Source organism: Rutidosis leptorrhynchoides, chromosome 9 (assembly GCF_046630445.1).
Source record: "Rutidosis leptorrhynchoides isolate AG116_Rl617_1_P2 chromosome 9, CSIRO_AGI_Rlap_v1, whole genome shotgun sequence".
NCBI lineage: Eukaryota > Viridiplantae > Streptophyta > Magnoliopsida > Asterales > Asteraceae > Rutidosis > Rutidosis leptorrhynchoides.
Genome location: NC_092341.1, coordinates 367,408,815 through 367,418,702, shown reverse-complemented (window position 1 = coordinate 367,418,702; position 9,888 = coordinate 367,408,815). Strand labels below are relative to the sequence as shown.

General features: G+C 34.7%; 2 long non-coding RNA genes across 5 annotated transcripts; one reads left to right on the top strand and one right to left on the bottom strand.

Annotated features, from left to right (window-relative positions):
• Positions 1-352: 352 nt before the first annotated feature.
• LOC139867689 (uncharacterized) lies at positions 353-1,450 on the bottom strand. Its single transcript, XR_011765917.1, has 3 exons — positions 1,384-1,450; positions 1,010-1,099; positions 353-897 (listed from the first exon to the last, which is right to left on the bottom strand). It is a non-coding gene; the product is annotated as an uncharacterized lncRNA (long non-coding RNA).
• A 2,265-nt stretch (positions 1,451-3,715) lies between these two features.
• On the top strand, positions 3,716-5,490 carry LOC139867411 (uncharacterized). 4 transcript variants are annotated; one of them, XR_011765832.1, is made up of 6 exons: positions 3,716-3,894; positions 4,018-4,065; positions 4,219-4,373; positions 4,475-4,569; positions 4,772-4,864; positions 4,980-5,490. It is a non-coding gene; the product is annotated as an uncharacterized lncRNA (long non-coding RNA). The 4 variants fall into 4 exon arrangements; XR_011765831.1 differs by having other exon boundaries at positions 3,716-3,899; XR_011765830.1 differs by having other exon boundaries at positions 4,018-4,373.
• Positions 5,491-9,888: the final 4,398 nt, after the last annotated feature.

The following is a 9,888-nucleotide window of genomic DNA, read 5'->3' as shown; positions in this document are numbered from 1 at the left end:
ATATAAAGTGGTGAAATATTACTGTATCAATTTTATTGGACCAGAAACGATCTAGAGATACCGACACATGTTAGGGCTCTTGGATATCAAAGATCCTTGCTTACTAGATCATTTCTGAGTGACCGTGTAAATCCACTCAATTATGGTCGTTTTTCGCTCATTGCGTTATGGAGGCAGCGGATAGGGGGTTTTACCGGTCATGCTTTCGTATTGGTCCGGGTTTTCTCGTTAGAAGCAAGTTATGCAACTACAGATCGCGTGAGTGATTTAATCCCGCTAATTGCAAATGAGGAGAAAATAGTTTGACTAATAAAAGTCAAACTGACTTTCAACATATCATTACAATAACTGGAACAAACTAATAAGTAATTAGCAAAAAAGTATAAACAAAAGGACATATCGCAAAATGAAAATTCCAATTCCAAATAAGTATTAAAAATAACTAAAATCATAGACGCAGTATAAATGGTTTTTAATATAAAATTTACTCGCTCAATATATTGTTTTCAACGCCCCACGATGTCACCCATTCTTGATATTATCAAGGAAGCAATGCACTTATCTGCTTTGGAAGAGGATGGATTTTCTGGTTCCTCGGGATCAGCCGGTAATTCGCTTTTCTTTTTTACCGAGTGTGCAAACAGTCCAACTTATATAATCACTGGATCGCGAAGTCGATATGTAGACAAAATTAGCATATATAAGTTGAAAATATCTACATAACGTGAGAAAGTATTATTTCCGAATCATAACTTTGAATGCGTTGACCCGTCACCATTGTCACTTTTTTAAGATAAAAGATGAAACCAAAATGATATACACTTATAACCCATCACACCTTTCTTTATTTCCGAATCATAACTTTTGAGTTATTCATGTTTTGAATTATCCACCACTCTACAACAGCATAAAAAAGTTAGCTTAAGATTAAACTACTACGCTAAATATTATTCGAGAGACAAAAATAAACAATGAAACGTGAATGTGGAGAATATAAAGATGTATGTACCTTGAAATCGTCATTAAATAGCAAACTTTGTTGTATAGCAATCTCATCATCGTTGGCTGGTGAGGTCATTAAATACAATGAGGTGATCAACTGAAAATTCAAACCATAACTCATTAAAAATGGAACGTAAGGTATTAAACATAGTACCTTAAAAAATCTAATTGATTCATACATTTTCTAAATATATACACCAAGAGACTTCTTAAAGGAATGAACTAAATTTCATCAATTATCTTCATTAACAGGTGAACTCACATTAAAATATTGAAACTAACCAAATGCTATTGAGGTTGAAAGTTTCCGGTCCAAAAGATCATCACATTCACATAATCGTAGATATTAATTGAAATCTCGAATGCAGGGCAATTGCGTACCTTTGTTGACAGGTATAAATCAATCTTGATTGATGGTCTAGCAACTTATAATCTCCACCATATTTTACTACACCAAAATGATGGAGAGTATAATGAGATTACCCTTCCTTCACATGCCTTCAAAACCTGAAATGAAAACAGAATCTACATAATTTGTTACCCTGAAAAATCTTACTTTAATCACAAGAGCATAAACATTAGAAAGCACCGGCTAAAGGTAATAACTTTTAATATCAATAGAACCGCAACGTGATTTTTGGTTACTATAAATCGATAATAACACGGAAACATATCAAATACGCAATAGGATAAACCAGAGTTGGTTTCAGTCCGTACTAACTTAAATTAAAACCTATATAAAAACCGATATAAAAATGGGGCTTTGCTTCATTGGTACCCATGCTTCATGGGTTCCAGAGATACCCGGGTTCGAGTATCGGCAGGGGGTTTTCTGTGGATTTCCATCCGCCTGCCCCGCATGGGAGGGTTTAAGGGTGGGGGCCTCGGTTTCCTCCTGTGAGAATATGTGAGACTACCCACTAACATTGTCGTTCAAAAAAAAAAAAGAAAAACCGATATAAAAACAGCTAATTTATCCATCTATATTTCAACCAAATTATGGCTTTAAATATAAAAATGAGAAAGATAATCACTTTTAGGGTTTTGTATCATGAATATTGGACTCTTCAAACATCGCTTGCTACAACTCTGATCTTCATCCTAGACCTTCAAAAGATAAATGATACACATGGTAATAAATTTCGTCAAACGATTACGACATCATCTATCGCCGATGATCGTATTGTTAATTGGGGATGAAGATGATCGATTTCAACACAGATCCAATTTAGAACCCTAATCTTCGATGCGTAATTTTTTGTTTAAAGATTAATTTTGTAGGAAGCTTCCTGTAGCGTAATGATTTTCCAGAGATAGAGAGAGACGGTTTAATTTTTCAATCGTTTTGTTATTTTTTTGCATATGCTATTCTTCTTTGAAAAAACTATTGAAATTGAGGATAGAGACAATTGTTGAGTGATCACTTAATTTAAAGGATGAAATTGAAAGATCCTTGTTAATCTAATGGTCATTTATGTATCATTTTTTTTTTTTTTTTTGAAATGATTAGGTGAAGATGACTCTGTTATTTCCCTATATACTAAAATACACGCGAGTTTTGGTCATTTTGCCCCCACCTCCGCCCAAAAATTGGTCAAAACGACATTGATCCAAAGTTCCACTCAAAAAATGCAAAACACCCCCCTTAACTATAACCAACATACAAAAGCTTCCCTGAACTCCAGGGGGTAAAACGTCAACTCCCTCAATTAAAACCACCCAAACACTTCGATAGCCCGTATCTTTCTCCTCGCTCCGAGTTAAATTTCACTGACCACACCGTTAAACTCGAAATATTTTTGTGAACAAAACGAAACTAACTACATTCAAAACGGACACTTTTTTAAAAAAGATAAACACAACGACATCCCGTATCTTTCCGCTCGCCGCGAGTTAAATTTTTTCGACGACAGTGACTTACTCGAAATAATTTTATGAACAAAATGATAAAAAGTACGTTCGAAACGGACACTTTTTAAAAAATGCTAAACACAACGACAGCCCGTATATTCCCGCTCGCCGCGAGTTAAATTTTTTCACCGGCACCGTTAAACTCGAAATATTTTTGTCAACAAAACGAAACTAACTGCATTCGAAACGGACACTTTCTAAAAAACGCTAAACACAACGACATCCCATATCTTCCCGCTCGCCGCGAGTTAAAATTTTTCGATAGCACCGTCTTACTCGAAATAATTTTATGAACAAAATGATAAAAAGTACGTTCAAAACGGACACTTTTTAAAAAACGTTAAACACAACGACAACCCGTATCTTCCTGCTCACTGCGAGTTAAATTTTTCGCTAGCACCGTGCGACTCGAAATAATTTTATCATAAAAACAAAACTAACTACGTTCAGACACTTCTAAAAAAAAGTTAATGTATATACAAATTCGACCGCGCGTTGAATACAACCGCAGCAACACGCGGTCGAATTTTTTTCTAGTTATATATAATATAGATAGATAGATATAGATTTAGTTTATTGAAAATATTTTATTTAAATAAAAAGATAAATCATCTATCTATCTATCTTCTATCTATCTATATCTATCTATCTATCTATAATCTATCTATAACCTCTTATAAATCATGAAGGTTAATCCAATGTGCAATCCCTAATTACTCCTTAATAAAAAAAACTGACGTGTAAAATTGCTAATTAACCACAATTAACACTAATTAATCAACCAATAATCCATGTCGAAAATCACGCAGAAAAAAAAAAAAAAACCCCATAAGGAGATCTCCATCTTTAACCTAATTTTAGTCGCTACCATAACTCCCTCACCTTCCGTCACCATCCACCATCGCCAGATTCTCGCTTCAATTGCTTGCCCCTATCACCACGTCCGACCGCCCGTCACATTCCGCGAGCCTGAGGTGTTCCGTAAGGTTTTTATTGTTGATTTTAGGGTTTATTTGTTTGTTACTAAAATCCACCGCTTAACTTTCGATGACTGCTCCTGTATTCTGTTTTCATTCGCTAAACTTTTATTATTAATGTTTATAGGTGCACACTGGACTTTGTTAGCGTCGTTTGTAGTTACGACGTTGTCAGGCAAGTATTTGTTATATATGTATTTCGTTCTCCAGTTTTTTAGTTCATATTGAGCAAATGTTTGACGACTGTTCATAACATACACTGTTGCATATCTGTTGTTGTGGGCTATGATTTCTTATTAATGTCGTGTTGTTGATTAATAATACTTAGAGATTTTTCTCGGTATCGTAATCGTATGAGAAGTGCCAGCTCTTCTCAACCATCTTATGTTCATGGTTCGTTTGATGCTTCTGCTTCTTATCTACTTACTCCTCAGTTATATGTCAATAATGGAACCGATCCAGCCGATGATTCCACATCTAATGGTAATCTAAGTTTTCTATAACTTTTATGACATTGTCTTTCTGTTTTCCTATATTTTGTTTCTCATTCATATTTGCTCATTTAATATTATGTTTGTTTGTAGTGATAAAAGCTTTTGCTATTGTCCAACTCTATATAGGCTCGATGCTCATATGTTGTTTTCCTTCGCATAATTATTTAAGAGTTTCAATTATGAAGGTATACTCCTTCATATATTTCTTGAATTGCTAGCATTGTTATATTTTTAATGTACATATGTTATCATGATTATTTGTTATATTTAATTTCTGAGTATCTTTTGATGCTTATTTATTGCCAAGCAAGTGTTTCAATTTTTATGACGATATAGGAGATTGTGGTAATATATATACTAACTGTGATGCCAATTTTTGGTTTGAAGAACGGCTGAACGGGTCAGATCATATTCTCGTGATCATCGAGATCGCTTCGACGACCACAAGTATGAATTAACTTTCTTATTTAATGCTCTAAGGTATTCCACCTTCACATGAACCATGGTTTTTTAGCTCGTGTTATTTGCTTCTAACATATTTGGTTATCGTAACTAGCGAATTAAACGGGTATTTGGTGTTTGTAATGTGTTTCAGTTAAAGGAGATCAACAACCACCTTGCCCCTGAAATCAGTAGATGGCAGCAGGATGGATTTGTAAAGGCATTGCAATGTATTAGGGTTATTATAGTGTTGGTCTATATAGTGTTAGCTGTCTTATGATACATAAAATCTGTAAACAGCAGCAGCAGCCTTTATAAAAATTAGATGAATTTGTATTGTTACAAGTTATGTTTATAATTTATTTTTTTCTGTACAGGGTGGACATCCGTTATCAATAGATGACTTGAAAGTAAATGATAACAAGGTACTTGAAGCAAAAGTTTATCGCATTTGGATCGATCGCAATCTAAGGACGAATGCACCTACCGCATACTATTGTATCTTACTAGATCTCTACGTAACATCCATCCTATAGATAAACTAAATGTCTAATTATTTTAAATTGATAAAGCTTTAAGGCAAATAACAGTTCAAAATATTACTTTTAGACCATGTGTGAATATATTAGGGTATATTAACAGTTTGTCAATTTAAATATAAATATGAAAACTCATAATTTTGACTTTTTCGACACTTTGACCCGTTTGAGTCTATTTGTTGATTGGAAGTGAGATGCACTGCATTTATTATCTACCTTATATGTGAGTAATCCTAATATATCTATTACTTAGTTTAAACTGTAGCAAGTTGAGATCTTTATGTTACGGGCTAATTTTAGGTAAGCTAACATCATTGTATTTTTATTTGTTCAGCCATTGTATTCGTGCAGTAGGTGTGGACTGTCCATGTGCGAAGGGGAAGCAAATATAATTCACTTAGGCATTGTAGGTTCTTAATTTGGGATGTGTCCATGTATGTTCTTAATGAGTGGTTAAGTAACCGGCAAAAGATATTGAGTTTAAATTGGTGCTTTCTAAAATGCGTTAACTTGGGATGTGTCTACGCAGGCTTGAAATGTAACACTTATTGGCTAATATTCATGAAAAACTTATAAATAATTTAGCATTTCAAAAATGATCCAAAAAACGATTTAGGGTTTGTAGCCATTTAAATATCATGGGAGACTATCAACCTGTTTGTGCCCGTTCCTGATTTTTTCTTTAGTGTCGCCCATTTTAATATAAACATGACCCAAGTAGATTATTGTTACTAAATGGGTGGAAATTGCTATGTGTAGCTTTTGTATGTGTTCCTTTTCAACGACACTCTTGAATACAAGTTGGTTCTACTCACCATCCTTGTCATAGAGTTACCTACACTTGAACTACGGACAAGTTATTTTGGTATGCACTAAATCATATCAGCTACTTATAGCTTTTATCCAACTAATGAGATTGGTAAAGAAGACTTTGAACCAGTTTACAAGGTAACTATTATTCAACAAGGCGGTCTCTAAACCGAAAATAGTAGTGCACACAAGAAGTGAAGTTGATCTTTAAGATGATGGGTTCAAGTAGCGATAATTTTGAGCGCAAAAAGTGGTCAATGGAAATACTTATCCAAGGTGACGTCATTGAATACTATTTTTTAGACTTTGAATACTATTTTTTAGATCTGCCGTGCAACGCACGGACTATTAAATCTAGTATACTAACAAATAATAAATATTTTCTCTCTCTCTAATACACTAAAAACTAACACTTAACGATTTTCCTACTTTTTCTTCAATGTCAGTTCATTAACGTCCAGTCACCCGATACTCTAATGTCATCAATACATTTTTACCCGTTATCCAAGCTCATGAATTGTCTTGTTTCTCGGCCAATCCAATATTACAACTCGGTGAAGTACAAATTCTCTTGACTTAGTCAAACTGTTATAAAGTTGCTTATGCAATAGCATAACAAGTGAATGATGTTGAGTATACTACTCAAAATTCATTAAGAATAAAACAAGCATTTATTTTTCCACCATTACAGGCCAATATTGTCAGTATTTGATGAATTTTTTAAAAAATATTAAAAAAAGAAAAAAGAAAATAGGACCACAACTTATTAGTCAAGAACTCAATAAATTATGACAACTGCCCCTAACATTTCAAAAAACTTTACATTTATACTTTTTGTTTCGCCACTTGAATTGTCATTGTCCTCCATCACATATGAGATTTTGAATCATATATCATGGATATGGATATTGTATTTCTAGCTCATTTGGTTGCTAGAAATTCTCACTTCAAGATAGTTTATTTGTCTGAAATGATTTGTACAATCTGAAGTATTTTTATTACAAAATCACTAGAGACAGAACGTGTGTGTGTTTGAGTAAATTCGGTAATGAAAACAATCAATTCCTGCAATGAATATGTGTGTTCTTTTTGACATAAGAGCATGAGGTATCGTTTAATATTCATTTGATGCATTATAAATTGACTAAGGAGCGAGAGATTGAAGGTGTCTTTCAATGTTCATTTCAGTGTTCATTTTCATTTTTATTATTCAATTTTGACTATAAATATTCTAAATAAAACAATATAAATAACTAGATAAAACCATTCCATTAAGAATCAATAATTAAAATAAAATAAAAAGTAAAACAAATTAAGACACACGCGTACGATTGTTTTTAGATGAATAAAACCATCAACCCGATGATTCATCGATTTCAACAACACGTCCGGGTTCTTGATTCACCGCGGCAACACGAATCCATATCTCACGCCTGATCTGTAACAACCTCGAATTGGGCCTAGCGGTAAATGACTTTTTACCCGTAGTTTATATTAATTTATTAATATTAGTGATTTTAATAATTATGAGTTAATATTTATTTGATAAGTTAGTTATGTGCGCTTTGTGACAAGGGTCACATAACAGGTTTCGTTATGTGAATTGGACCTCGTTAGGGCCACTTAATGAGGTACATTGTGTTTTAGATAACTGACAAATACCCGTGTGTTAGACGGAAGAGGTTTCCTCATAGTGAAGAAACCCTTAAATGAATATATACTCATGTACGTTCCTTCCTTTACCATTTTTAGAAATTTCAAACCCTAAACACAACTTAGCTCCTTAAATTCATAAAATCAAAAGTGCAAGATCAAAGCTTTTGATTTCGTTTATAAGATTCAAATGTTTTCAAGGATCAAAACAAGGTAAACATCATTGAATTTGATAGATTTAAAGTGGGTTTTGGGTAAAAATGGGTTTTGATGATTTTTGAGCTTGATTCTTGATTATATGTGTTTGTTATGCTTGATTGATGTTAGAAATAGTTTATATATGTGTTATGTGATATTACTGAGCCTTTGGATCGACCAAAACAAGCAAAAATCGAGTTTTGGGTGCTAAAACGCGAACTAGCGAACTGGAACTGATTTTCAGCACCCACACTTTTGACAGCTCAACCACGCGGTTGAGCACACTTTTGAGGGCTCAACCACGCGTTTGAGGGCTCAACCATACGTGTGAGGCCTCACCCACGCGGTTGAGCAATGGTCAACTTTTGGTAAAATTGAAAATGGTGTAACTTTCAAACCGTAACTCCGTTTTTGACGAATAAACTATCTTTGGAATCGTATTAAGATTTACTTGTCAATGATAAGGTTTTAAAACACTAAATCAAAATTTAATTTGGGTGGAAAAAGCTCAAATAGCAGTTATGCTGCTGTTCTTGCTCAACCGTGCGAGTGAGGCACTCACCCGTACGAGTGAAGTGTCCAACCGTGCGTGTAAGCTACTAAATCGTGCGAGTGGACTTTAAAGTCACTTGTAGGAGTAGGTTTCAGTCGTGCGAGTGAGGATACTCATCCGTACCAGTGAGCTGGTCAGTCCTACGAGTGAGATCCCACCCGTGCGAGTGATGGGGTTTGTATATTTGGGTCAAGTGCTATTCTGACTCATTTACTGTATTGTTGTGTTTATTTCTTCTTATGTGTAATCTGATTAAAATGAGTACTAACTAGAGAAATGATATTCTCTAGTGATAAAGGAAAAGGTGAAGGCTCAGTGAAATAAGACTACTGAGTTCTTGTATTTCCAGGTGAGTGGGACTATCCTAATGTTTATAAGTATTTAGTAGCGGGTTATGCTACTGTTACCTTGGCTTACTCACCTGAATACTTAGTATATGATATATTGTGCTATATTATGTGACTTGTTGTGGCCACCCTGGATGCCGACTACGGGTTAGTAGTCCGGTAGTGATATTGACGATTGCGGGTTTTGTAGCGGCAACTGGCTTACATGTGGGGCAGCTATGGTTTTGTAGTTATGCCAAATTTGTAAGTTGGGCAAGAGGTAGGAATGAGTCTTTCTGGTTCAGGAATTACTATTCGCGTAGTATAGTTGAATGATGCACCCCCTGCATCTGGATACTATGCGAGGGAGACAGTAATTGGAATTATCGGTATACTCCAGCCTGATCAATTGGAGTTAAGGGCCCAGCCAGGACGCCGATCCTCTTGTTATCAAGACCTTGTTTGTGTATTGGCTAGCTTGATGCTATATGCTTATACCTGTTAGGATTGTGCCATTCACTTAGCCTTGTATTAACTCCCTCACTTCCTCCCTGCAGGTAGGCTTATAAGCTAGGGTTTTGGGAGGAGCTTGTTTTGCTGGATATGTTTGAAGATCAAACTCTGATGTTTTTTGTATAACATAAGAATAGTTGTTTAACGTAACACCAGATGATTTATAATAACCGTGTGATATTGTAAAACATAATTATGTTTATGTAATTATTATATGTATAATGTTTCCGCTGTGTATTTAAAAAAAATGGACGGTGTTACAACTTGGTATCAGAGTGTAGGTTTGGCAACGTGTACACATAGATGTCATGTTCCTAAACCTTCGATAGTGTGTCAAACATATCCTTGGGAGACAAGCTAAGTGAATGTAGAGAATGCCAGAATGGTATGATAGTCTGTAGGTACTAACGGATTATCCACTAAGCTTTTGTGAGATGATTTGTAGTACAGGTGAAAGATGACTGACGAAAG